The sequence below is a fragment of the Microcebus murinus genome, chromosome 9 (assembly GCF_040939455.1).
Source record: "Microcebus murinus isolate Inina chromosome 9, M.murinus_Inina_mat1.0, whole genome shotgun sequence".
NCBI classification, from domain to species: domain Eukaryota; kingdom Metazoa; phylum Chordata; class Mammalia; order Primates; family Cheirogaleidae; genus Microcebus; species Microcebus murinus.
In genome coordinates this window covers 58,604,191-58,630,318 of record NC_134112.1, presented here as the reverse complement: position 1 = coordinate 58,630,318, position 26,128 = coordinate 58,604,191, and the positions used below count along the sequence as shown (strand labels likewise).

The 26,128-nt window shown below is 36.3% G+C and overlaps 1 protein-coding gene and 1 pseudogene across 4 annotated transcripts in view; both read right to left on the bottom strand.

Moving 5' to 3' along the window:
• The window catches only part of MAGI2 (membrane associated guanylate kinase, WW and PDZ domain containing 2), a 1,296,878-nt gene that overhangs the window by 259,999 nt on the left and 1,010,751 nt on the right, over positions 1-26,128 (bottom strand). The gene's annotated exons all lie outside the window — the stretch shown is intronic.
• LOC105871886 (cytochrome c, somatic pseudogene) lies at positions 9,204-12,815 on the bottom strand (annotated as a pseudogene).

The following is a 26,128-nucleotide window of genomic DNA, read 5'->3' as shown; positions in this document are numbered from 1 at the left end:
GAGGAGAAGAAACGCCTATAAATACTATCATCTTCCTTTCCCTAATATAAATGTGCAAGATAAATCCAAGTTCCTGAATTTTCCATGTGGGTATATTATTTCAAATGCATGAAATCACTAAATAAACAGAAGAGGAAACATTGCTAGGCCTGTAAATCCAGCAATGCTTTTGCTCATTTCATGGGATGAATAGTTTTGATGGAATTCTTCTACCATGAGACAGGCAGATGTGATACACAAATTTAACATGACAATGTAATCATAGGCTACATGAAAAATAATGTTTAAAGAATAAAATCATGCCTCACTCCAAATTTAATCCGTTATTCATATTTTCCTGTTAAAATCAATGTAAACAATATTAACAGTAATTCAAAATTAAAGTAATTATGTATTGTTTTTGTTCTATTTGATATTACCCACATCTTTTTCTTAACGCTTTCTCTTTTCCTTGGTTCCTTGTTTTAGTTGCTCAGGCAATATTTGCCATTTTATCTATGTTTTATTAGTACTTTGTAAATATCACACTTGTATTGTTTTTCACATTTATGTTTTAATTTTTTAACACTGTTTTCCTCAGTTACACTATGAACTTCAGGGATGAAGATATTGTGCCTTTATTGTTGAATTAACCAATAGGCTAAGAATGGCACCTCGGGCATAAAATTTAGGGGAAAGAATCTGATTTTTAGTATATTCTAAACAAGGGGTCATCAAAATAGTTATCAGTGGAAAAATAGGAACTTTATTAGGTGTTCTTATCCTAGTTTCATTATTAAGCATGATTTCTCTTTTGATTTCCACATGAGGTCATTACCCTTTCAATGCTTTGGAACTCTAAAGGTCTTAATTCTGTTCTGTGTTTCTTATTCATTTTGGCATCATAGTTTAGCTCTATAGGAGATCTATAATGTTTGTTGGATGAATAAACTTCCTATTTGAAAAAAATTTCTGCCTAAGGCAGAAGATCTTAGAACAAGTTTGAAAACACTTAACAAATATAATCTCTCTTTTTAACTTCTTAGTCATGCACTGAAATCCTGCTCAGTCTCATCAACCAGCCAACTCACCAACCAAGCAGCCAGTCAGCCAACCACCCACCCACCCACCCAACTGGTACTTATTGAGCCTTTGCTATGTGCTCAGTACTATGCTGAGTACTATGAGGGATACAAGGTATAGCTTCCACATTAAGGAATTTACAGTCTTTAATTACATGGTGGTCATACTTATAAGGCTGAAATTGTGTTCAATGAAGATTTTTTTGTACGTTAGTTATTGAAGCCAATTGAATGGATATTTTGTTCCAACTACCACTCTATAATAAACAAGGGCCTGGAATAATATTTCTGCATGAGATGTAATTTTCAACTATCCAAACTTATCAGTATAGGAAATACTATTTTTAAATGTGGGATTACCCATTTTATCTATGTTGAGTATCATTTATTTGTCAATGACAAAATAATAACCTTAATCTTATTTTATCTTTGTACCTATCATCTTTAACCTATCTAAGGCTTTTAGTTTTTTGTACAGTATTTTAATATTTATGTAGGCATAATTGACTATGCTTTTTGATAATGTAATAATAGTTCAGGGATGGTATCTATGTTGCTGGTTTAGGGAAAGTAAGAGTCCCTGAAAGACCATGTTGACAAATTTGGCTTTATTTTCTTTTCTCAGCTGCTTCTACCTTTGATCTGTATGTCATGGTCTACTTTGATTATAACCATAAGATTGACTAGACTATGTGAATATACCCATCTCTGTGCCTCTGTTTGTCTCTTAGACCAATAAGAGGAATAAGCTATGAATTCGTACATCTGAATGCTCATCCAAGGAGAGCAAGATAGCCTCTATCCAAGTTAAGAGAATTTCACATAACCACCAAAACTGAGAGATCTTATCCAACTTCTTTAGCATCATATCACATGTATGATCACTATGTCCCTCAAGTAATTGCTTCACTTGGTTTCCAGAATACCACATTCTTCTAGTTTTCTGTCATAATTATTTCTTAGTGTGAGCAACTACACTAGCAATTTCTAGTCTCTTTTTCTGTATCCTTTTTCTGCAACCTTTTCTCTTCTCTGTTCATACTTAGTCCATAGATGATCTCATCTGATCCCATGGATTTCAGCATCATCTATATGTCAATAACTATCCAGGCACAATGTCTCCTGTAAACTTCAGGCTCAATTACTTGCTCAATACCAGGATGTCCATAGTTATTTCAAACTTAATGTGTATAAAACGGCTTCTCTGTTAATCTTTTCCATCTCAGTAACTGGTACCACCATTCAGAACAAAAACTTCAGAGTCATCTTTAATTTCTCCCCTTTTCTTACTCCCAGTGTTCAAAAATTCATCAGCCAATCTTGTCATGGCTACCTCCAAAATATACATATTTAATCTGTCCACTTCTCACCATTTCCCCTGCTATTACCCTAGTTTCAGCTATCATTATCTGTCTCTTGGACTACTCCGACAGCTTCCTAACTAATCTGCTTGCGTCTACTCTTGCCCCTGACAGTCTGTTTCCAACATAGGAGCCAGAGTAATGTTTTTAAAATACAAACTTTATAATTTTATTCCTCTGTTACCCATCATGGTTAGAACAAAATCCATAAGTTTTACTATGGTCCATGAACTTTTACTGTCAGCCATCTTGCCAATCTCACAACCTTAATTTTTGTCCACTAACTACACCCTATTGCTGTTCCTCTATCAGAGCGAGCAAAGCGCATCCTGAGGGCCTCTGACGTTTCTGTTCCTTCCACCTGGTATGCCTTTGCCTCATATCACTTAGGTCTTTGCTCAAATGTCCTTCCTTCAGAGGCCTCCCTTGAGCATTCTGTTCCTTTATTCTGCTTTATTTTACTTCTGACTGACATAATATCAAGGATGCATTTATTTATTTATATTCTTTCCCTCCCACTAAAATATTCCATGAAGAAGGGACTCCATTTACTGTGGTATGCCTGGTGCCTAGAAAGGTGTTGGGTACATATAGAGGAATATTTTTTTCAGTGAATAAATTGAGATAAACAGAATGTAGACACATATATTAAAGCAGGAATTCATTCAGTCCTTTCCTCTGTCTCATCCTTCTCCAAAATTGAGTAACATCTAGTGGTTTTAGAATTGCTTGCTTGGACTTCAGAGAGAACCTGATATTTGCAAATAAACACATGCTATTTGCTGAATGAACACATATCTTCTGAAATAGGCCAATATCAGAGTTGTTGCTGAGTGACTCCAAACAGCCCTGTCAGCTTGGGAAGGGCTCAGCCGACAAAGCACAGTTAGGTATGTTTATGTAAGGAGTATCTTTCTATGCAGTGCAGTGGAGGAGAGGTAGTGAGCTGTAGCAGTAAAAAGCACAGAACACTTTGCAACTTGAGCTAGTTCCCTAATCTCTCTAAGCCTTTGTTTGTTCATCCATTAAAAAAGGCTCATGAAAAATCTCTGATGCAGAAAAATTACAGATAATTTATGTAGCTATGTAAGGGGGTAAAACATAACCCTCCACCGTGAAATTGTGGGTTGCACAAGTGACTTCCTTCCAAGGAGTACAGTATGGAAAGGGATGACAGAGCAACTCTATGGTAGATCAAGCTGAAAAACACTACACTAGCCAAGTCTTAAAGATTAACATTAACAAGCAATATCATGTTGATACAGTATATACTTTTGTTTTGATGTGATGAGAACAGTATTTTATTTCTATGGTCTTCCTCACAAAATTCCATAATCTCAGTATAATTATAAGCAAACATCAGACAAATTCCAAATTGAGGAACATTCTATAAAATTCCTGATCGGCACTCATGAAAACTGTCAAGATCATCAAAAACAAGAAAAGTCTATAAAACTGTCACGGCCAGAAGGAAATTAGGGAGACATGGCAACTAAATGTAATGTGGGATCCTGGATGGGATCCTGGAACAGAAAAAGAATATTAGGTAAAAACTAAGGAAATCTGAATAATGTATGGATATTAGTTAATAACACTGTATCATTGGTTCATTAAGTTTAACAAATATACCATACTAATGTACAATGTTAATAATAAGAGAATTGGGTGTAGCATATATGGGAGCTCTCTGTACCGTCTTCATAATTTTCCTATAAATCGATAACCATTATAAAACAAAAAGTTAATTTATAATAAAAAGGAGGCTCATTGTAAGGATTACAGTAAAATAATGTATGGTAAGTTCTGAACCCTTATTACATCTTCTAACTATTTTTTCCTGATTGTTTACTTAAAGAATTAGTCATATTTCAAATTTATCACAGACAGTGCACATTACATGAAACATGCAACTCATAGTAGGAACAATGTTGCTATCCAGCAGAAAAGGTATGGCTAAATGAGACAGAAAATATATAATCATTAAAACTTTTAATGCTTGTAAACATTATAGGACAACATGAGAAATGCTTATGATACAATGATTAGTTAAAGTAGATACAAAATTACACACATAGTATGATTATGGCAATTACAAAATAATGGGAAAGAAGTACATAAAAATACTAGCAGAAATATGTTAGGTGGGTGTGTTATAGGTGATTCTTATTATTCTTTCTATTTTCTTCTTTTTCTATAGTGTGGGTATAGTATTTGAAAGAGCAAAGATAAATTTAATACAATTAAGATATTTATAAAAATAATAGTAATTAATCAAAAAAGTATGGAAACTGTATTTCAGCATATTCATCACAAAGTGAGTAAATTTTTTCTTTTTTTTATCAAGGGATCTTTATCTAGGAATCTGGAGAAATTCAGGGGGGGTCTGTGAACTTGGGTGAGAAAAAATTTTATCTTCATTTTCAGTTACTTCTAACAGAAATACAGTATGACCTTCCATTATGTTTGCCACCAATAGCAGTAGTAGAAGAAGAACTTCTGACTTTGTTGTCCATGGAAATCATAGATATTTTCATATTATATTACAGTGGTTGCAGATATCTTGAAATAACTTTTACGTTAGTCAGTATAATAGTTGTTAGACCTGCTGCTAGGTCTCAGTGTTCAATAATTTATTAAAGAGTCAGAAATGTTCCTATACCACAACTTTGTGTTTTAAAAATATTTGGTTAGCCACATATCAATATAATTGTTTTTCTATGTAATGCTATGATTTTATTTTATGCATTTAAAAGCGTTACTCTAAAAAGGGTCCATAGGCTTCAGCAGACTCCCAAGAGACAATCATGGCTCAAAAATTATTGGGACCTTAGATTGAAACAAAGCTGAAAGCATCACCATAAACAATTGGAAATTTCATGTTGTACCCATCTATACATTTTTATATGAGTAAAAAGAGAGCTTAGGCCGGGCGCGGTGGCTCACGCCTGTAATCCTAGCACTTTGGGAGGCTGAGGCGGGCGGATTGCTCAAGGTCAGGAGTTCGAAACCAGCCTGAGGGAGACCCCGTCTCTACCAAAAATAGAAAGAAATTAATTGACCAACTAAAAATATATATACAAAAAATTGGCCCGGCATGGTGGCACATGCCTGTAGTCCCAGCTACTCGGGAGGCTGAGGCAGGAGGATCGCTTGAGCCCAGGAGATTGAGGTTGCTGTGAGCGAGGCTGACGCCATGGCACTCACTCTAGCCTGGGCAACAAAGCGAGACTCTGTCTCAAAAAAAAAAAAAAAAAAAAAAAAGAGAGAGAGAGAGCTTAGTAGACATCCTCAATAGCCCAGAGTGGCAACGGGTAATTCATATCAAGCTCATTCAAAGGTAGAAACCAATGCTTTACTAATGCTTTACTAACCAATGCTTTACTAACACACTCAAAATGAGGAAGAAAGTTGATATGCATAAGTTTTCTATACTTACCAAATTAAAAATGTGGTGCCTAAAGAGCTGTGATTTGGTATTAAGAGAAGAATTAATTCTCCAAAGAACATGTCAGAAATATTTTAAATGGAAATGCTATCAACCTGAGAGCTACTGCATTACAAAAATTCTATTTAGCCATGTATTTACACATTTTCTTTACTAAAAACCTGTCTACAGTCACTTGAAAAATAATAACAAAATTTGACTTCCTGTTTTTTGAATAGGTTTTGCCTAATCTCAGTTGGGAACTGTGCTTATCATAAATGATCAAAGATGTTGATGCTGATAATGTGATGATGATGATAATAACTAAAATGTATTGGGTCAGGCACTGTACTAAGCACTTTATATGTATTAATCACCACAATAATCCTATAAGGAGAAATTAATGTTGAATCCATCTTAAAGATGAAGAAACCGAGGTGGTGTGAGAGATTATACAATGAGTGATGGTCACTGTGAGTCCCAAGACCAAGCATTTAATGACTATTCCGTACTTCCATGGCTGTTAATATAGGAAGCTCATTCCTAGAATATGGAATGGTTTTGGCTTCTTCTTTGGCTATCTACAACTTTAGGATGTCAGACATGAGAGCACTACATGAGGAAAATATGGAGCTAGTGACCAGGAGTCAGAACAGAAGCCACTGAAAGAAATATGAGGCTTTCAAGAAATATTGGTAAATTTCAGAAAAACCTTCCACATCACAGCCAGGCTGTGATTCCTCAGCAATATATCTCTGACACAAATGCTTTTAAGACACTCACGGTACAAACATCTTCCCCAGAGGAGCACTGTGCTAGCAATGCATTGACATATTTGGTGGGCCCAGGCATATCAGACTTGGGTGACATACCATTTAAGGACTTACAATGCAAAACTATTTTCTAATGCTTTCCCTTGGAATGCAGAATTTTTTAAAAATGCTTAATGTGAAACATATCCTTCACACTTGAGTTTGGTCTTTGTCTCCTTGTTTCTTATTCATTCTTATATTTAGCTGGTTAGTTAGAAACTTTTCATTTTTTCTTTTGTCCTCTGAAGTCATCAGCTAATTTCCTGAGCATTTTCTTCTAATACCAGTCTCAGCAACTTAATGTTACATTCTTAAATTGCAATAAATATTTGTTCCATGTTTTATACATAAAGTGTAGTGCTTAAGACCACAGGTTCCAGAGCCATGCTATATGAATTCCAATCCTGGCCTCACTGCTTTCAGGATGGGTGACTTTAGGCAAGTTACTCAAAGTCCTTTTCTCTCAGTATCTCCATCTATAAAATAGGGGTAATAACAGCATGCATCTCTATAGGGTTATCCTGATGACTAAATGATCTAATACATGTAGAGCCCCGAGCATGGTGTGTGGCACACATAATTATCTAAATGTTAGCTATTATTATTATTACATTTACTAGACTGTGAGCTCCATTATGGAAGAGAACACTTATATTTTGATCATTATTACATTCATAGTATCAAATATAATGTCTGACACAAAGTAGGTGCTCAATATTCATTGAATTACACTAGATATTAAGCTTAGTTTTCTATCTATTCCACTTCAAATTTGCTTCCTCTCACATATCTTATTCGGTCATCTGTCAAACTCAATAGACCAGGGAAAAGTCCTATATAAATGCATTGGTCCCAACCTCATAACAACAACAACAACAAGTATTCAGAGAGCAGTTTTTAATGCTTCATTTCATCCCCAAACATCTAGACAATATAATGTGGCCACCAGGTCTCTTAGTGTGGTGAATATTTCAAATTTTGATATCTCAATCTGGTGGCCAGGTGACCTGAAAAATATTTCATACAGAATAGGTCCTTCTTGATTGAGATCAAGCTGTAGTTGAAATATGACCTTTAATATCACTTTATGCTCTCTCTATTTTACTTCTGGGCTCCACAAAGCCATACTGGTTTATTTTAGTACAAACATAAACAGCTTGAGTTGGATCTCGTTGCTGCTATCCATTCATCCATCAATCTACTCGCATTTATCCAGTGCCTGATACATCTCAGGCAGTGTCCAAGGTGCTGAAGATGCAGGCATGAAAGACAAAAATCCTTCTCTTTAAGGAACTCAGTGGTCTAATTTCTTTCAGGAACTAAGTGAGAAACAAAAGGGTGAAGAGGCAATCCTAAGGGTGTGATGGAAGCTGTGGAAAGATAGAAACAACTCTAACTCAGACTAGGAGGCTGGAAGGAGAAAGATTTTCTGGCAGAAGTGATGTCAGGACTGAGTCTTGAAGGAAGAACAGGGCTTGGCTTTGTTAAAGAGTTCCCTTCTCCTCCTGAACCATCTGGATATCCTTAAAGCACCAGAAACTCACCATGTTCAAAATAATAGTTATCATCATCCCTCTGCACATCCCCTCCCACCCTACATTTTTATAGTTCCAAATCAAAGAGTTGGAATTGTCTTTAACAACCTTATTCTCCAAATGCAATCACTTCTAAAGCACCGTGTAGTCAGCATTCTCTCATATTACTTTTTAGTTCTCATTCACTTTTCATTTTCAAGACCAACTTAGATTTTCAATCTTAACTCCCACAATTTTCCAGTTGATATGTAAGTGCTTGGTAAATGGTAAAGCACTATGCAAATGTTTGTGGGTTTTATTCTAATTAACACTAATTCCCTTGGTGATCTCATCTACTCCCATGGTTTTAAATACCATCTATACACTGATGAATTCCACATTTATATTTCTAGCTCTGACCTTTCTCTCGAGATTCAGACTTAAAATTTCACGGCCTACTCAATACCTTCACTTAGATATCTAATAGGCATTTTCAAATTTATCACCTCCAGATCTAACTCTTAATTTCTACCCATCCTCCCTCTGCCAAATCTGCTCCTTTCAGAGTCTTCCCATCTCAATTGATGGCAACTCCATTATACAGTTGTTCTGGATTAAATCCTTGTATTCCCCCCCTTGATATCACCCTCTTACCATAGTCATCTATTCCATCAGCAAATCCCATCAACTGTGCCTTCAAAATACATCCTGAATCTTATACCTCCACTAACTGCTCTCATACCAATCTAAATTATTTGGACTACTGCCTTTCTACCTATCTGTTTCTGCTCTCCTGTAGTACATCCAACAACTCCAGAGTTTCCCATCTCATCCAGAATAAAGTCCGCATCTTTAACAGGGCTCATCCTATCTCTCTGAGATCATTTTCCATCACTCTCCTCCTTAGCTTATGCCCCTCTAGCCAAGGATGCTCCTGTATTTGCCCTTGATGTTCTCTCTGCCTGGAAAACTCTTTCTTCGGATAGTCATGTGGCTTGTTCCTTCTTTTTGTTCAGATTTTTATTCAAATATTCTTTTTTTTAAGTGTTAAATATTCTTTATTTGATATTACACATAAACCACACTAAAATGCCTTTCAATAAATAAAAGGCAGCATTTTAGTAGACATAGGGAAATTGGATTGGCATAGCGAAGACCAAAAATATATAAAGTAAACATTGCTACCTTATCTCCAGCCCTCGCCTTTAACAGGCTAATAAACACAAATTAAAACACCAGTGAGTCTTGCTTGGTTCCAAGACAGTGAAGCGATTTCCCTAGTATTTAAATATATTCACATAACCAGTTATATAAATCTAAATATAAAACCAATCTTCAACAGGTTTTGAAATGGCAATTTACCATCCGTGTGAAAGGTTGAACACTACTAATTAATCCAATCGCGTCTTCAGAAGGGGGGAAACAGTGATAGCATTTACTGTATTGGAATTACTATCAGAATTCAAAAACCTGAATTAACCACAAGCCAGTCTTAGTTAAATCAGGACTGTCCAACAAAAATATTCTTGTCACTCTTTCATGATCTGAATTCTGGTGTATGAGACCAATTAAATTATGGTACACATAAAAAAAGTTATGAGATATTTCTGGTTTGTAATAAATAAGGCAGTGGCCAATTATTACTCATTAGTGGCTTTTTTGAGATAAGCTATCAAGTCTGCCCTTTCTCCCTTCTTCATAATGCCGGCAAAGATCATTTTTGTTCCAGGGATGTACTTCTTGGGATTCTCCAAATACTCCATCAGTGTGTCCTCTCCCCAGGTGATGCCTTTGTTCTTATTGGCGTCTGTGTAAGAGAATCCAGCAGCCTGACCTGTCTTTCTCCCAAAGAGACCGTGGAGATTTGGCCCAGTCTTGTGCTTGCCTCCCTTTTCCACAGTGTGGCACTGGGCACACTTCTGAACAAAAATCTTCTTGCCTTTCTCAACATCACCCATATTTAATTCTCTCTTTGGTTGCTGACGGCAAGAAGGTTCCCAGTCAGAAGCCGGACGTCCTGCTCTCTTATTCAAATATTCTTTCTTTACGGAGACCTTTCCCAGCTTCCCTCTAAAATAGCAGCACATAATTTTCTTGACCACTTTATTTTTCATCATATTTCTTCATAATATAAGTCTTTCTTGAATGTGCGAGGTATTGTCCTAATACTGAGAATATAGCAGTAAAAAAATAGATAAAAATCCCTTTCTTTCATGGTGCTTACTTTCCATTGGGGAAAGAAACAGTAAGCAAACAAGTTAAGTAGCATGCCAGATAACAGTAGCTTCTATGGTGAAAAAATCAAAGCCAGGAAAGGACATAGGATGTGTTGGGGAAGAGTGGTGGTTGCTTCCTTAATAAGGAAAGCTTCCCTGGTAAGGGATATTTGAACAAAGATCTTAAGGAAGTGAGGGAAGTGAGCCTTGTGAATGTTTTCAAAATATGTGTTCCAGGTAGAAGGAATGGCAAGTGCAAAGCCCTTAGGCAAGATCATGTTTGATGAGTTCCAAGGGTAGTAAGGAGAAAAACGAGGCTGGAATGGATTAACACTTCTACCATCTGCCATTATATTATAGACCTATTTGGTTTTTATTGCTGACCCGTTTCCATAAGAATGTTGACTCCAAAGTGCAGTGTCCATTTTTAAAAACTGCTTTATCCTGAGAACTCAGAACGGAACCTTGTTTATAGTGGAGACTCAATGAATTGTCATGCATTATAGACAAATCTCACTATTCATAACCCCTTAACGTGCTCCATGCTTTTTAGTCTTTCTTGTCTTGTTTAATTCCTCCACCAGGAATGCACCTCTGTCTTTCAAAAGCCTATTCTTCAAGACACAATTCCAATGCTACTGCTTCAATGAAACCTTTCTGAGTCAGCCATCAGCTAAATGTCATTTCTTCCCCCTCTGTGCAAAGATAATTCTTTGTACTGTTGTTGCTGCTGAATGGAAAGCTCCATGGGGGCAGTGAGCATGTCTGTTGGACTCCTCAGGCTAGAATGGCATGTGTAGCCTGGTGCTTGTTCATATGTGCCAGGTACTCAATAAATAAAGAGATAAATGAATATCTGTTGAAGGCAGTGAGTCGCTTCATAATTTAACCTATTCAATCAATATTGTTACTGTGTTCTATGGTACTTTACAAAGTAACTCAAGGTCCTTAGAAATTGGTCAGTGTCTCAGAATTTGAGGCCCTTTTCCAAATAGCACTGTAACCATGAACTCCAACCTCCTTTGCAAGGGAGAATCAGGTTATAGGGAATCCTCCAGAATGCCCACACTTTGCATTCTCCATGGAATGTATATATGAGAGAAGAACCAATTCCTTTTTGTCCCATTCAGCCCATGAATTTTTCTCTATTTTTAAGCTTTCCAGATTGGTAATATAGTTATTTCAAAACTAAGAGAGTTGTGAGCTTTAGGATAAAATATTGTTTTAAATTTGCAATGCATTTCTGATTATTTGCAAATAAACATAATATCAAGGAGAAAACAATACTTGCTGGTAACAGAAATAATGTGGCACAACTTTTGCCAACCACACTTTACCTTAAATAACCTGGCCTTTCAGAGAACTTGTTCAAATCAGGCAGAAAAAAATCACAGCTTGGACAGATTGAATCAGAAAGTGTGAAAACACTCATTGCAAGTGGACTGGTGTGGTAACAAAGAGAAGATCAGGTACCTTTGTTGAAATGAGCTGATGTGAATGTACTAATGTTGTTTCACTTCATTGTTACCAAAGCCTTGAATGGCTTCACCTTAGTTAATCGAAAGGCTAATTAGTAGGTCTTTCTAAGAGCAAGCAAGCAAGAAAGCCTAAGGTGGATTTTCTTTTATTTCCTCATCCAACCCTTTTTGTTCCTCTAATCATCAGTAATGTGAGTGATGAACTCAAGCAAAGCATGTCACATGCTATAAAATCAGTTGTACACTGTACTTTTCCTAGAGGGTGGCATCTAAAATAATAGCACTTTGATAAACTTATTGTTCCTTCAATTTAAATCCATTTTAACTTGGCTACTGCTTCAGCAGTTGACTCTGATTTCTTGTCCACATTCCAACTATAAGCACAAAATAAAGTGCTATCCAGAGTGTTCTTGCCTTTGAAACTGTTATCAAGTCATTTAAATAAAAGACATATTGCCAGATATTAATGAAGCTTATTAGCAAAATGCTATGATGCAGAAGATCCCTAGGGTATAAAAGTATGGTTTTGTGCACTAATTTCAGCACCAAAATGACCATATTCTTCTTTCACTGAAATGCTAACTGATGCTATAAATATTGGAAGTTCTGGGAAAGTGGAGTGAGTGGGCTACCCGTTCAACACATATTCACATTTTCCCAGTGGCCATTTCCATCATGAAGTAATAATTCACTTCTGAATCCTGCTAGTCATTTGGTATGGTTGTAAGAATAATGTTTATGCAATATTAGCAGATTAAAAAAGTCAGTTCCAAGTAATTTGCAACTGAGAAATATCTGAATACTTCATCAAATAATTTTAAGTCTTATTTAAAATAGTCAAGTGAACAGTGAGACACATATATCCGATTCAGGTTTAAATGTTTTAAATTATCATCACTATTATTTCCAGAGCATAAAATATATCCAGGAAAATTAAATTTTGTTTCATTTTCATAATTTCTGTAATCATAGGCAATGTAAGTTGAACTATCTGAATATTAATCATTAACATTAATCTGAATATTAAACATTAAGAAAAAGAAGACAGTACTGACACTTAAAAATCATAGGTTCATCTTTGTCAATTCTATAATTTTAGGCTATTTTATATTCAAAGGACAACTTTTGATATAAAGGCTAATTATATTTACACTTGTAAAAGTTTTTACATATTTTTATTCATATTACTATTATATGAGTTGTTAACTATGAAGATAATGATTAGAAAAATAGGAAATTGTTACTGATCTTTTGGCTAATGAATTTAAACAGAAGCAGATACTTTGTGATACTACAGTAATAATATTCTTTAATATTTTCTGGACACTGTACTCTGTTTTTGCCAACTAGTAATAGTATACCTATAGATCATGAAGTTTAGTTATATAGATTAGCTATTGAGAAACTCACTATATATGAAACATACATGGCACTTACCTGTGTACCTAGAGAGCTTGTACTGAGTATAATAACAGGAAAAAAATTATCAGATAACAAAATGTCAGGCACTGATACTGGTCTATAAGAGATCAGGAAGGTAAAAGCAAATTTGGGCTGGAATAGTTGGGGAGGAAATTTCATTACAGAGCATAGGATTTGAGATAGACTTTAATGAATTTGAGCATAGAGGAGAAGAAAATATCTTTCCAAATTAACCAAGAGCTGATAACCTGAGTGAGGGGTACATGGGGAGTTATTGTACTATTTTGTTTACTTCTGTGTATGCTTAAAATTTTCCAGAATATAACCTTTTACAAATCCTTTCAAGAATGACTAGAATGAGCAAAGGTAAGTGGAGCCTTTGAAGAGAGGGGCCCAGGTTGGCCAGAGCAGGCAGTAAAGTACTTGAGGCAGCTGGGTAAGACAATAAGGAAGCACTAAAACAGGGTCAAATTTTGAAAGGCATTGGATAAGAGAATTAAAGACCTGAACTTCAGTTAGGTCATTGGGAAATCAGCTTACTTGATCAGACAGAACCAAGCCTCACTTTAAATTACTAGGAGTTACCTGCAATAAATTTCTAATATTCAGCATTTTCCCCTCTTCATGTCAATGGTGAAATTCACTGTCAATGGTATTCAGTGCCAACAGTATTCTAATGCGGAATGTGGCACAGGAGAGCTTCTTGTTACTGCTAAAACTTCTTTAGGAAAGCAGCATCTAGGTTGAGTCAAAGTAATCCAGGTGGCTGGTTCTCAGCCCTCTGGACATTCCAAGGGCACCTTGAAATGGTCAGACTCTTAGTGACACTTAGACACTAGTAAGAGAGATCAATGTAAAAGAAAATTGTCAGCTTATTCATTTAGAGTGGGGTATTCCATTTTCAGTGATGGGTACTCTATTTCTGCATATCAAAGTGTTTGGAAGGACAACATAAAAGGCTGCTCATTTAGTGGAGGCTTAGAGCAAGTGGATACAGATAATCTTTCAGGAGAAGATTATCTAGGCCATGGTAAGGCCAGGTCTGCCTTCTTTTCTTTCTGGAAAAGGATGGATGCACAGTAGTCTGTTTCTCTACACCCCATTCTCTATGCTCGCTATTTTTTTTTTTTCTGTATACATCTTTCCTCCTCAGGTATTCCATTCTTATGTTTACACTGATGTTTACACTGTTACATAAGAATCCGAGAGACAGAGTACCTTGTGGGCAGCAACTTCCTTAATTCTATGCTTACAGTTCTAGGGGCTTTCCTGGTGGAAGTCAAAACTCAGAAAATTGTTCTGGGTTTTCTGCATATTACATGCTCTTATTTTAATATATTTAAAGTATGAAGTTTATAACTAGTCTATTATTCACTCATTGACTCCACATTTATCAACAGCACACTATGTGTAAGGTACTATCAAGCTTTCAAAATGTAGTAAGTTGTTTAAAAAATGATCATTGAGGTCTTTTAGAGGTGTGATGGAAAAGCACAGTGCCTAGAATCAAGAGCCTGAGGTCAAGTTCTGGCTTTCTGGGCTTCCTGGCAGCATGACCTCTGTTAAGCTGCTTAACCTCTGTGAGCCTCAGTCTTTTCTTCTGCAAGTTAGGTTATTATTAATATTCTCTTCATCGAATTATTGTGAAGACCATGTAAAATATTTTATGTCAAAATACTTTGTAAAGTTTAATGTAGAGAATAAATGTTAGTTATTATTACCATAATTATGATAGTAGTAATATTGGCCCTTCTGTATGATACCTTGTGTTTTCTGGAACATTTTTTATGATCCTTTCTACTTATGTTATTAATCATCTATAAAAGCAAAAAGTTATTTCTACTTTACAGATTTTAATTAAAATAAGTTTTCATTTTATGAAGTTAAATTTTCAACACATACGTTAAATGTAACATCGGCTCTGCTATTCCCAATTATTAAATCATTATTAGTATAGTTAGGTTTTTTGATTCCAACTTCTTGAGTAGAAGAACACTGAGTAGACAATGTCATATTGAAAGTAATGTTTGTAAGACATTTTTTGGTTGGAGTAAAGATGCTGGGAGTAGGGATGTCATGGTGCCTAGACCCTCAGTAAAATAACAAGGATCTGGTGCTGGGAAGTAACAAAATTCAGTGAATTCAAAATAAATTACAAAGGCAGAGCTGACAAGTTTAGAAACAAGATTAAATGAACATGATAAAGAGAAATGTTAAATTTCTGGAATTTCAACTTGATTACCTAAAGAACAGTAATTCTGGTAATAGGAAGAGGGCACTTGAAAGGATAAGCCACGTTGATAAGGGAATACGGTTCAAGAAATCAACTTTCATTATGGAAATGTTGATGTCTGAGATGATATTAGCAGAATATTATGATGATCATGTCTTAAAAGCATTTGGAAACGTAGAATCATAAATCAAAGTAAAGGTCTGAGATGTAGTGTTGAGTAGGATGATATGGTAACAAATAATAGTCATGGTTAATAACGGATGACTTACTACGGGACAGGGATTATTCTAAGTGTTTTCTAAGTGCTAACTCATTTGATTTTCACATCAAATAGCACATCCAATTTACTGATGAGAAACTTAAGGTACAGAGATGCTAAATAACTTGCCTTACATTACACAACTATTAATAATACGTAACTAAGCTGGGATGAGAATGAAGCTCCCCCAGGAAATGAAATAGAGAAAGAAAAACAGAAGACCGAGTGAAAGGCAATTCCATGGTCAGTGGAAAGATGAAAAAGAAGAAAACCATTTAGTTCTGATTTGATCTTAATGATTTCACTTCTTCTGCTGGGTTTGGGGTCGGTCTGTTCTTCTTTTTCCAGCTCTTTGAAACAATTCATTAGGTTGTCTATTTCTGATCTTTTCGACTTTTGGATATAGGCATTTGTGGAAATAAACTTTCCTCTTAGGACTGCTTTAGCTGTGTCCCACAGGTTTTGATAACTTGTGTCTCCTTTGTCATTTAGTTCAAAGAATCTTTTGATTTCCATCTTGATTTCCTCGTTTATGAAGTGATCATTCAGCAGAAGGTTGTTTAGCTTCCATGACTTTGTGTAGAAATGAGAACTCCTGTTAGGATTGATTTCTACATTTATTCAATTCTGATCTGAAAAGATACATAGTATAATTTCTATTTTTTAAAATTTCTTTGAGACATGCTTTGTGTCCTAGGATATGGTCAATCTTAGAGAATGACTCATGAGCTGACGAGATGAACATATATTCAGTGGTTTTGGGGTAGAATGTTCTGTAGATGTCAGTCAGGCCCATTTGTTCTAGAGTTTTGTTTAAGTCCATTATTTCTTTGTTGATTTTCTGTTTGGAGGATCTGTCCTGTGCTGTCAGTGAGGTGTTAAAGTCTCAGACTATTATGGTGTTGTTGTTTATCCATTTGTTTAGATCAAGTAGAGTTTGCTTTGTGAATCTGGGTGCACCTAGGTTGGCTGTATATATATTTAGAATTGTTATGTCTTCTTGTTCAACTGTACCCTTCACCATTATATAGTGACCTTCTTTGTCTTTTATTACTTTTGTTGATTTAAAAACTAAGTTATCTGTAATCAGCACTGCCATGCCAGCTTTCTTTTTGCTTCCATTTGCTTGAAATATTGTTCTCTACCCCTTTACCTTTAGTCTAACTGCATCCTTGTAGGTTAGATGTGTTTCCTGAAGGCAGCAGATACTTGGCTTGTATTTTTTTTTTTATCTATTCAGCCAGTCTATGTCTCTTGAGTGGGTAGTTCAAGTCATTCACATTTATTGAGATAACTGATAGGTGGGGCAGATTTCTGTTCATTATGTTGGGTTGAACTTTGTTGCTTTGTGGTATATGTATACCATGAAGTACTATTCAGCTTTAAGAAACAATGATGATATAGCACCTCTTATATTTTCCTGGATAGAGCTGGAACCCATTCTACTAAGTGAAGTATCTTAAGAATGGAAAAACAAGCACCACATGTACTCACCAGAAAATTGGTATTAACAGATCAACACCTAAGTGAACATATAGGAATAACATTTATCAGGTGTCGGGCAGGTGTGACGGGGGAGGAGGGGATGGGTATATACAAATATAATGAGTGAGATGTGCAATGTTTGGGGGATGGTCACGCTTGAAGCTCTGACTTGAGGGGGGAGAGGGATGGGCAATATATGTAACCTTAACATTTGTACCCCCATAATATGCTGAAATAAAAAAAATATCTCTAGAAAAAAAAGAGAAGGAAACCGATTCCAGAAGCTATTGGGGAGGCTGGAAAAGAGGGTTGGCTGAGTAATGTCACAGAACAAGGCAAGGCAGAATTTCCAGGAGGTGGGTAGCTTTGGAACCACATAATATATTCTCAGAATGAATATTATTTTTATGGATATTTTGTTTGATAGCATGTATTTTATGACATGCTAATAGGATACAATGCAGATTAAGTATTTACTAATGTCTTTTTATTGCTTTTTCATGACTTTTATGGATATGAAAATATGCCTTACAGCTCTCTAAAAGAGGTTGAAAGATCAGGAGTTGTATCATGGGACTAAAAAGGAGGTTTGGAGACAGAGAATTTGCTGAAGAATTATCATGCTAGCAAGAAAGGAAGAAGGCAGAAAAAGAAGGCTGAGCATGAAGACTTCAGTTACAATACAAATTGCTCACAAGCCATCCCTAAGGAGCAATAATTCATAACTCTGAAGGTTTAGCATTGGCTCTATTAACAGTTTATCAGTGTTAACCAGGGGCATGTCCACATATGGCCTCCTGGCCTCTGAGTTGACTGGTTTCAGTCTATTGCTTTTTGCTTGGTAACTTTAACTCTCATTCTTTGCTCAATCAATTATAATAATTTTATAGTATATCCAAGTCATGCTCCAGGATAATTAAACCTTTTATGTTGTTGTTGTTCTATTGGCTGTGTTGTTTCTTGTGTGTGTATATATGTGTGTGTGTGTGTGTGTGTGTGTTTGTTGGCACTTATGTTTTGAGATTCTATTAAATTGTATTCAACTGATTGTGGTTGTTTCTACTAGAGGATAGGATATTGATCTTCAGAGTTAATTGTTGTGCATACCCTTTATCATAGATGGATTTTATCCAGTTTTCTGATTTGGACATGCTATAGAAAGATAATGGCTTTATACCAGTTAGAGAGACCAACATTTGTAATTTTGTGGTTCAGGACTGGCCATTTGTTTTATTTTAGAGCTGGAGAGGACCTGAGACATAATCTAATCTATCATCAAATTTTTGGGCAGGAGGCCCATAAGTGAGAAATCATTTTTCCAAGTTTCCAAGTGTTCTGATTCCTACCTCATGTTGTCTCCTACTTGGAATTAAGTGTTTTACATTTTGATTTAATGTAGCTTAGTAAAATTAGTAAGTAATATGATCTGGTATTAAGTGAGAGACATCACTTGGGCTCAAGACATCTGTGAGCTAGATGGTTAACTCATGTCCAAAATGAATTATGCTAACTGGCATATACTTGGCAGGGTTGCAAATTTTACCATTTTCCCAGAAATAAGAGTTGATGGTAGAGTTCATATATCCTGTAATTCCTTTTATTTCCTTTAAGTACAGCTGTCTATAGAATTTAGCCATGCTATTCATACTGGGTTCTTCCTTGGAGGGTTTCAAACATCAATCAGGGGTATGATTACTAGTTCATTGAGCCCAACTAAATCACATAGTTCCTTGCTCACATCCACACATCAGTAATTATAGGCTTAGAGAAGACTGGACATTATGCCAGAAACTCATTTTAAAGGATATTATCATTCTCAACCAATTAGCTCAGACTCTATTATATTCAGAATTGCAAACTGTTCAAATAAGGATTAAATGTACATCAAGAGGCTAAGAAATTATCTTCAAAATTCTAGCTTTTCTGTTCTGTTTCAACCTCATTTGTCTTCATTCATTTTTATTTTACAGGTGGTAAGTTTCTATCTTTGGAATTAGTTTGTAGGTATACAAACACGTTCTTCATTTACTGGAAGAAGTTGTGGTCATCTTTCCCAATCTCTCTCTTTCTCCGTATTGATTTTGCTTTGCTTCAACAATTTCCTATATCTTCCCTAGCTCACTCCAAAACATATTCTTCTTTTAAGCCTTTCCATGATGGAAGATTTGCTATTTCTTTAATCAGTCAAGAGTCCCTGGGTTTGGGCGCTTTCACAAATATATCCCAGGATGTCCATTGGGAAGTGGCTTAGCTGTCCATCTGTGTTATAAATGACAAAGAATGATCTATAATACTTTGCTATGTCTTTTACAGTATCCCTACAGCTATTACTTTAGATGGAAGTGATTTCAGATGCAAAGACATCACTACTCACATTTTCAAGGTACCATTATAAGCAATGAACAAAGGCTTGGATATTTCTTTCTCTTTCATCAAATTTTAGTGATGAAACTGGATGTATACAAATAAAAATTTATCATTTACACTGCATTTTAGTATTGATATAAGACACAATGAGTTATGTTCTTTCTTTTCCTTTACATTATAGGAGAAGGTCTTTAAACATTCTGAGATCTTTAAGTTTATTTCTACATGAACTTCAAGTGGTGTTAATAATATTTTCTGAAAATATGCTTTATTTAGCTGGCAAGTAAAAGAACTCCGTAAGCCTTTATTTACGTATCATAAAATAGAGTTGCTAAAAGAATCTTCTACTATTAACTTATCAATGAACTCTTACAGAATCCACCTAGCGCTAACAAGTGGATAATTTTGTTTGCCCTGCTTTTGTTGCAGCAGATACTGAGCAGATACTCAATTAAGCTAAATAAAACTCCAGAAGAAGCCATAGTAGTACACTTGGTTGCAAACCAAGAGAGATTCAACTGAGATGAAGAAAATGTAAAGCTCTTTATTAAGAATTTGATCAGAACTTAAATTTTAACCCTAGAGTGAGTAGGTACTGCTAAATCTCTATAGATTTTATAAACCATATAGAACAGCAGATGAGCAATCAGCAATTCTAGCCCCAGAACTGATAAACCCTGAATCCTGAAACTTAGCCAAGTATTTTTTTCTCTTTACTTATAAACTAGGTAAATTAATACTTTCCCTACTTTGCTTCACCCACGATTCTCCAAGGAATACTGACTTAGCTTTCCTTAAGCAGTTTTGAGACACTCATAAAAGTTCCACATATGAATTATTTGCTTTACTTATTTCCCAAATGGCATAACACATTTTGTTTTTTATTCCCCTAAAAGCTATCAGCTCTTTCAGAATTGAACAGTGTTACATAAAACAACTATTGCCTATTGATTTTTTAATTTTAAATTTATTTAGGCTGATTTTCCATTGTATAGGTTAGTGGCTTAGCTATTATACTCTCTTAAAAAGAACTTCTGAGTGTTGAATAAAAATTCCTTTGTTCTTCTTGCCTTTTTCTCACCCTCTGCAGGGGAATTTTCACTCTACTGAGCTTTCAGAAGATGTATTATTATACCCCGCCGAGGAAAACAGGAGAATATGAATGATTAAATACCAACAGTGTACTGTTTCTGTACTAAACACAGAATTAGCCATTGGCATCCACCTAATGAGTCTATAATCTAATTAGACAGATTGGCAACACCCAGAGGGGATAAGATAAGAATGCACATCAGCATAGTAAGTTAAAATGGGGAAAGTGGCATATGCAAATATTTCAGCATGTAAAAATACCAAAAAAACTGACATTTCAAAAGTGTTTTGCAGTTTTCAAATATTTTTCTAGTCACTCTCTTCTTTATTCTATTCTATGACTCCAGAGCTTTACTGGGCAAGAATATCAAACACATAATTGAATCTTAGACACGAACAGAACATAATACAAATTCTCAGTATTGAACTATAAGGAATCTCTCTTTGTAATTAATTTTTCTCATGAAACCTGAAAATCTCATTCCTTATTTCAGCATCTCAGCTATTTTATCCTTCAAGTAAAAAATACAAAATATGTTTAGATTAGCATAAAAACTTCAAAGATGTTTCTACATTCCACATTATCTTGACAAAACCTCAACCCTCTTGGGATCACTTCCTAGGTAACACTACATTCCTTTATCTGTTGCATGTTTGAAACTAAATGAAGGTTCCAAAGTACTTACCTGGGGGAGACAATTTGAAATTAGGAGCCTCAGAGACAACCCCTGGAATCCTACTTCATTATGTTTAGTCTAAATTGTTAGGTCTATTTTATATGGCCATAGTCCTCCCCCCTCCCCAGAATATAGTTTCATTTTAACCTCAATGATCATGTGAAATCTTCCTACAACTCTAAAGTTCTGTGTTTAGATGATTTGGTTATCTAAGTGACATAAAAATGACTTCATAGTTTTTCTTGTTTGGAGAAGCTCTGAAAAACCTTTAACTTAGTACTTCCTAACAACAAAATATACCGATTTATTGATACAAAAAAATGTGAAATGACTTCTGGATATATTTACTGGCTTTGTTTCCCCTGAAATCAATGAGGGTTGGGGAAAGAAAAAAAAAAACTGGGATGTATAGCAAGGAAAAAAAAACCCATATGAATATAAAATTTCTATATATTCTTTGTATTGATCTTGAAATTTTCTTTTTAACTAACCAGAGTGTTTAGATATACAGACAGTGAAGAGGGAAAGGATTATTGTCTCTTATCTAGAACTTTTTTCATTAATAAAAAATACGGAATTCGTTTTACAGATTAAATGTCATACACACACACACACACACACACACATACACACACTTTAGAAGCCTGGGGGAAAGGGAAGAGAAGGCAGGTAAAGAAGGAGCATTATGATATCATACTGTAGAGATGGTCTTATGATTCACAAGTCTTATGATTCAACCTCTAGCCAGGGCAGGAATACCTGAGAGGTGATTTAACTCTGGCTAAACCTCCAGTTTGGGGGACTTGATTATTTTCTGGAAGGTAGTACAGCACAACAGTCAAGAAGGATTTTAAATCTCAGGCTTACCGCATACTGATGGTGTGACTCTAGGCTAATTTCTTAATTTTTCTGAACTTCAGTTCTTTATTTGTGAAATAAGTACAATTATACCCATCCCACAGGGTTATTATAGAAATTAAATCAAATATTATATATTAAGATTTCGGCACAGTGCCATTAAACTGTGCATGAATATTAGTATTATTAGTTATACAACCTATTCCATTGTAGATAGCTCTCCCATTAAGCTCAATTTTTATTATTAATCAAAATCTGACTCTCTGTAGGTTTTCCCCATTTGTGGTTGTTCTCCCATCTAGGTTTGATGGAAAACAAGGTTGCCACTTCTTTCTTTTGTCAGCTATTCAATGTCTGAAGCACCTTGCATTCTCTGTGTTGCAGACCTTGGCATATATTCTTACTCTGTCCTTCTCTCATCTCACCAAGCTGTTAACAGTATAGACTTTGCTGGCAAAATATTAATAAAAGGAATCCTATTGCTACCATTTCTTCCTGAAAAGGAATCAAAAAGAGAATTATAAAAGAAAACACTCAACAAAGAAAATATAACTATGGAATTGAGTCTTTGATGGGAGACAGTTGATAGATGCTGAATCTTTTAAACATAAACTTTATGTAAGCCTTGTTAACATGTTGCTTAACTTAACCTTATTCCTTATGACTGAAGAGTTATTAAAGCATTCCAATTAGGTTAAAGCAATCTAATATCCATTCCATCTTCTATATGAAAGGTACCATAGTCCACCTAGTTGTTCAAGCTTGATACTCAAGCAATATACTTGATTCTTCACCACTGTCATCTACTCAGACAAGGAGGAACACTGACTCCACTGTCCAGATATTTGTCCTTTCATTTCCCCTCTCTCTTCCCATGGTTGTTAGTGCAGAGACTTCCAATAGGTGGTGCTCAGCATATATCAACCTGGCAGCAAAGGAACCAAGGCACTAATCACTGGGACCTCCCTCTCGCCCTGCAGTGTGATCGCTTTCTGCCTCTTCCCACTGACCCAACCTAAGTGGAAGCTGTAGGGCAAGGGAGCCCATTGGTGTAGTCTACAGAGCTAGAAGAGGTGGGTCTGGAGGGGAAAACAGAAGCAATTCCACACATTTTAAAACCTCTTTTGACAACTGTCTGTTTTAATCTTTCCATATTTTATACTGACTCCACAGTTGTCTTTTGATCATTTTGATCAAAATCATGTTGATCATTGCATGTTTGATCATGTCACTTTCCTACATTTATAGCCCCTCCATGCCTCTTAAGCATGTATTATAGTTCCCTCCTGACCAAGCTCTGGCAGCCTTTCACCTCAACTCCTGTTTCTGTATTCCTTTTCTACTGCCTCCTAGGCTTCAGGCAAAACAGATAAGCCCACAGTTTTCCATGTGCCCCAGACTGGGAGACACGTAAGGAACACCTTGCTTTCATCTTATAAGGTGAGATGCTACCTGGCACAGCTCCTGGCTCATGGCAAATTCTCCATATGTGCCTGCTGAACAAATGGATGTCTGCACTTTTGCATGCAAGATTCTCTTTACCTAGAACATCTAATGAATTCTTAATCTCCCTTCAGGTCTCTGTTTGAATCATACATCCTCTGTGAAATGTACCCTGGCCTCTCCCCACGACCCCTCCTCTTATGAGAAACTCATTCCTCTGTCCTTGCTCAGCAGTCTGTATGCATCTCTTTTAGTATTTATCTCCAGGTGTCATTTTAAATTGCACACATGCCTCTGTCGCTTTACCAGACTGCATGTTCCTTTAAAGCAAAGACTGTATTATTCATCTCTAGATCCCCAGGACCTGAAAGGATGCCTGATGCATGGTGAGTATTCAATGCACATGTATGTGCTTACTGAACAGTCTCACCTGGGGGTTGGTGTGTGTAAAAATATGAAATAGTTTTTTTCTCCAATTGCTACTTTCATTCCCCTTTCCTATTCTTTCACAATATCTGTGGAAGATTTAACTTATAGTAGCTTTTGGCTATAATAAGTCCAGTCTCATTACGGCCTCTACTTCAAACTTGATTTAAATCTCTTCTCTGTCTTCCTCCTGAATGAGCTTTAATGGGACCCTGGGAGCTCTGAGGTCGAAAGACATGGTCTGCCTCTGAGTCATTCCTCGCCCCTCCTTCACTTTTTAAGGTCTAGTTCTTCCAGTGTGTTAGGGGCACAGAAGAAGACGTCTTTTTTATTTAACTAGCTACAACTGCGTTATTTTGTGTGTGTGTTAGTTATGGCTGCTTGTGTGGTGAATAGCAACTGGCCACTGGAGTGGCAACTATCGAGTGGCTGGCTCTTCCATGGGATGGATCTGTGCATCCGTCCTCAGGCCAGGGCAATATTTGCTTCAAGCTTGACCTCTTTCTCCTCTGTCAGCTCCTGCCATCGTGGAGCACTGCCCGGCCTGCTGATGCTGGATTTTTCCCTGCCCAGCAGCCAGCTCTCCCATGTGGAGCATAGAAGACAGCTGGCTCAAGTCAGGATTTATTCCCTATGGTCACTTCAACCGTAGAGAACTCACACAGCCTTGTCATGCCAAATACTGAATTGCTGTGACTTCATGGCTATGTCCTCTCTCTATCCTGCCATCTCTCTCCAACTCATTTCTTTCCTATTCTGATTGGCAAGGAAGTGAGTCCACTGCCTGAGCAGATGTCCAATTTGGAAAACGAACTCTCATCTTTTCTTCTTGCAGACAACCCCAATTTCAATGAGCGATTCCCTTGCGCTTCCCCGCTCACTTGGATTGAGATGGGGGCTCGGAAGCATCACTCCCTTTCTCATGGGGATGGTTGTATTACCTCTCAAACACAAACACTGCAGTCCACATAAGAAAAAAATACCCTGAAGATTCTCTTTTCCCATCTTCGGCTTCTGTTTACGTAGGCTGGGGGGAGAGTGGAGGAGCTGACTGCAGTAGGAGAGTCCCTAGTACCCCTGAGGGAGGTTTGTGGGCCCTAGAGCCAACTCTATGAAAAGCACCACTGGACATCCCAGTATAAAGTTTGCTGAGTAAATGAATGAGCAAATGGATATATTTATTTTGAATAGTTACTAGTTGATGGGAATACTGATGCTGTGGATTGTGAAACAGAACAAGATTAGTCAGTAACAGAAATCAGATGCAGGCCCTGGGCTTCTGACTCAGGCCCTGGTGCCCCAGCCTGCCATCTCTGTATAACCTTCGCTTGTCTCAGCAAGGCATATATTCATAACATTAATTAATAATGTCACCGCACACATCAATAAGAGACTGGGAGAATTACCATGAAAAATCAGTTTTGTATTTTTCAGAATTTGCAACTCTGAATAGGGAGGAACATGTCATTTCTGCCAGAGGCACAGCATCTTGTTCTGCTCTTATGTAAACTCACTGTCAGACAATCCCAGAAACTGCCTCCACTTGCCTCTGGGCAAAATGTCTCCTTTTCATAGAAAAATGTCACCTTTTCTCTAGGAAATGGCAGGTGGTTATTTTTTCCAAAGGAAAAAATGACCTTTCCATTTCGTTAAAAAAAAAAAAAAGCCTCTCAAGGACTTAGACCTTGATGAAAACCACTGAAAACAATTCTATATCTTTTACTTTGTACTTGAGGTTCTACTTTGTAAATTCTGAGATTACACCTGTCACCACTGATGTAGCCTGTAGGCAAATGTCAATGACCAAAAAATCCTGGCATCTTGTTTTCCAGGAATGTTCACTGCATGCAGGATGGATACTTGCAACTCCAGCTCTTGATGCTTTTAGCTCCAACACACACACACACTCACACACATAGACTCTTACTTTAACCTCATTACTTGAACACTTCAAAGACTTTATGTCCCAATCCATGATCATGATCTTATTCAAGTCCATA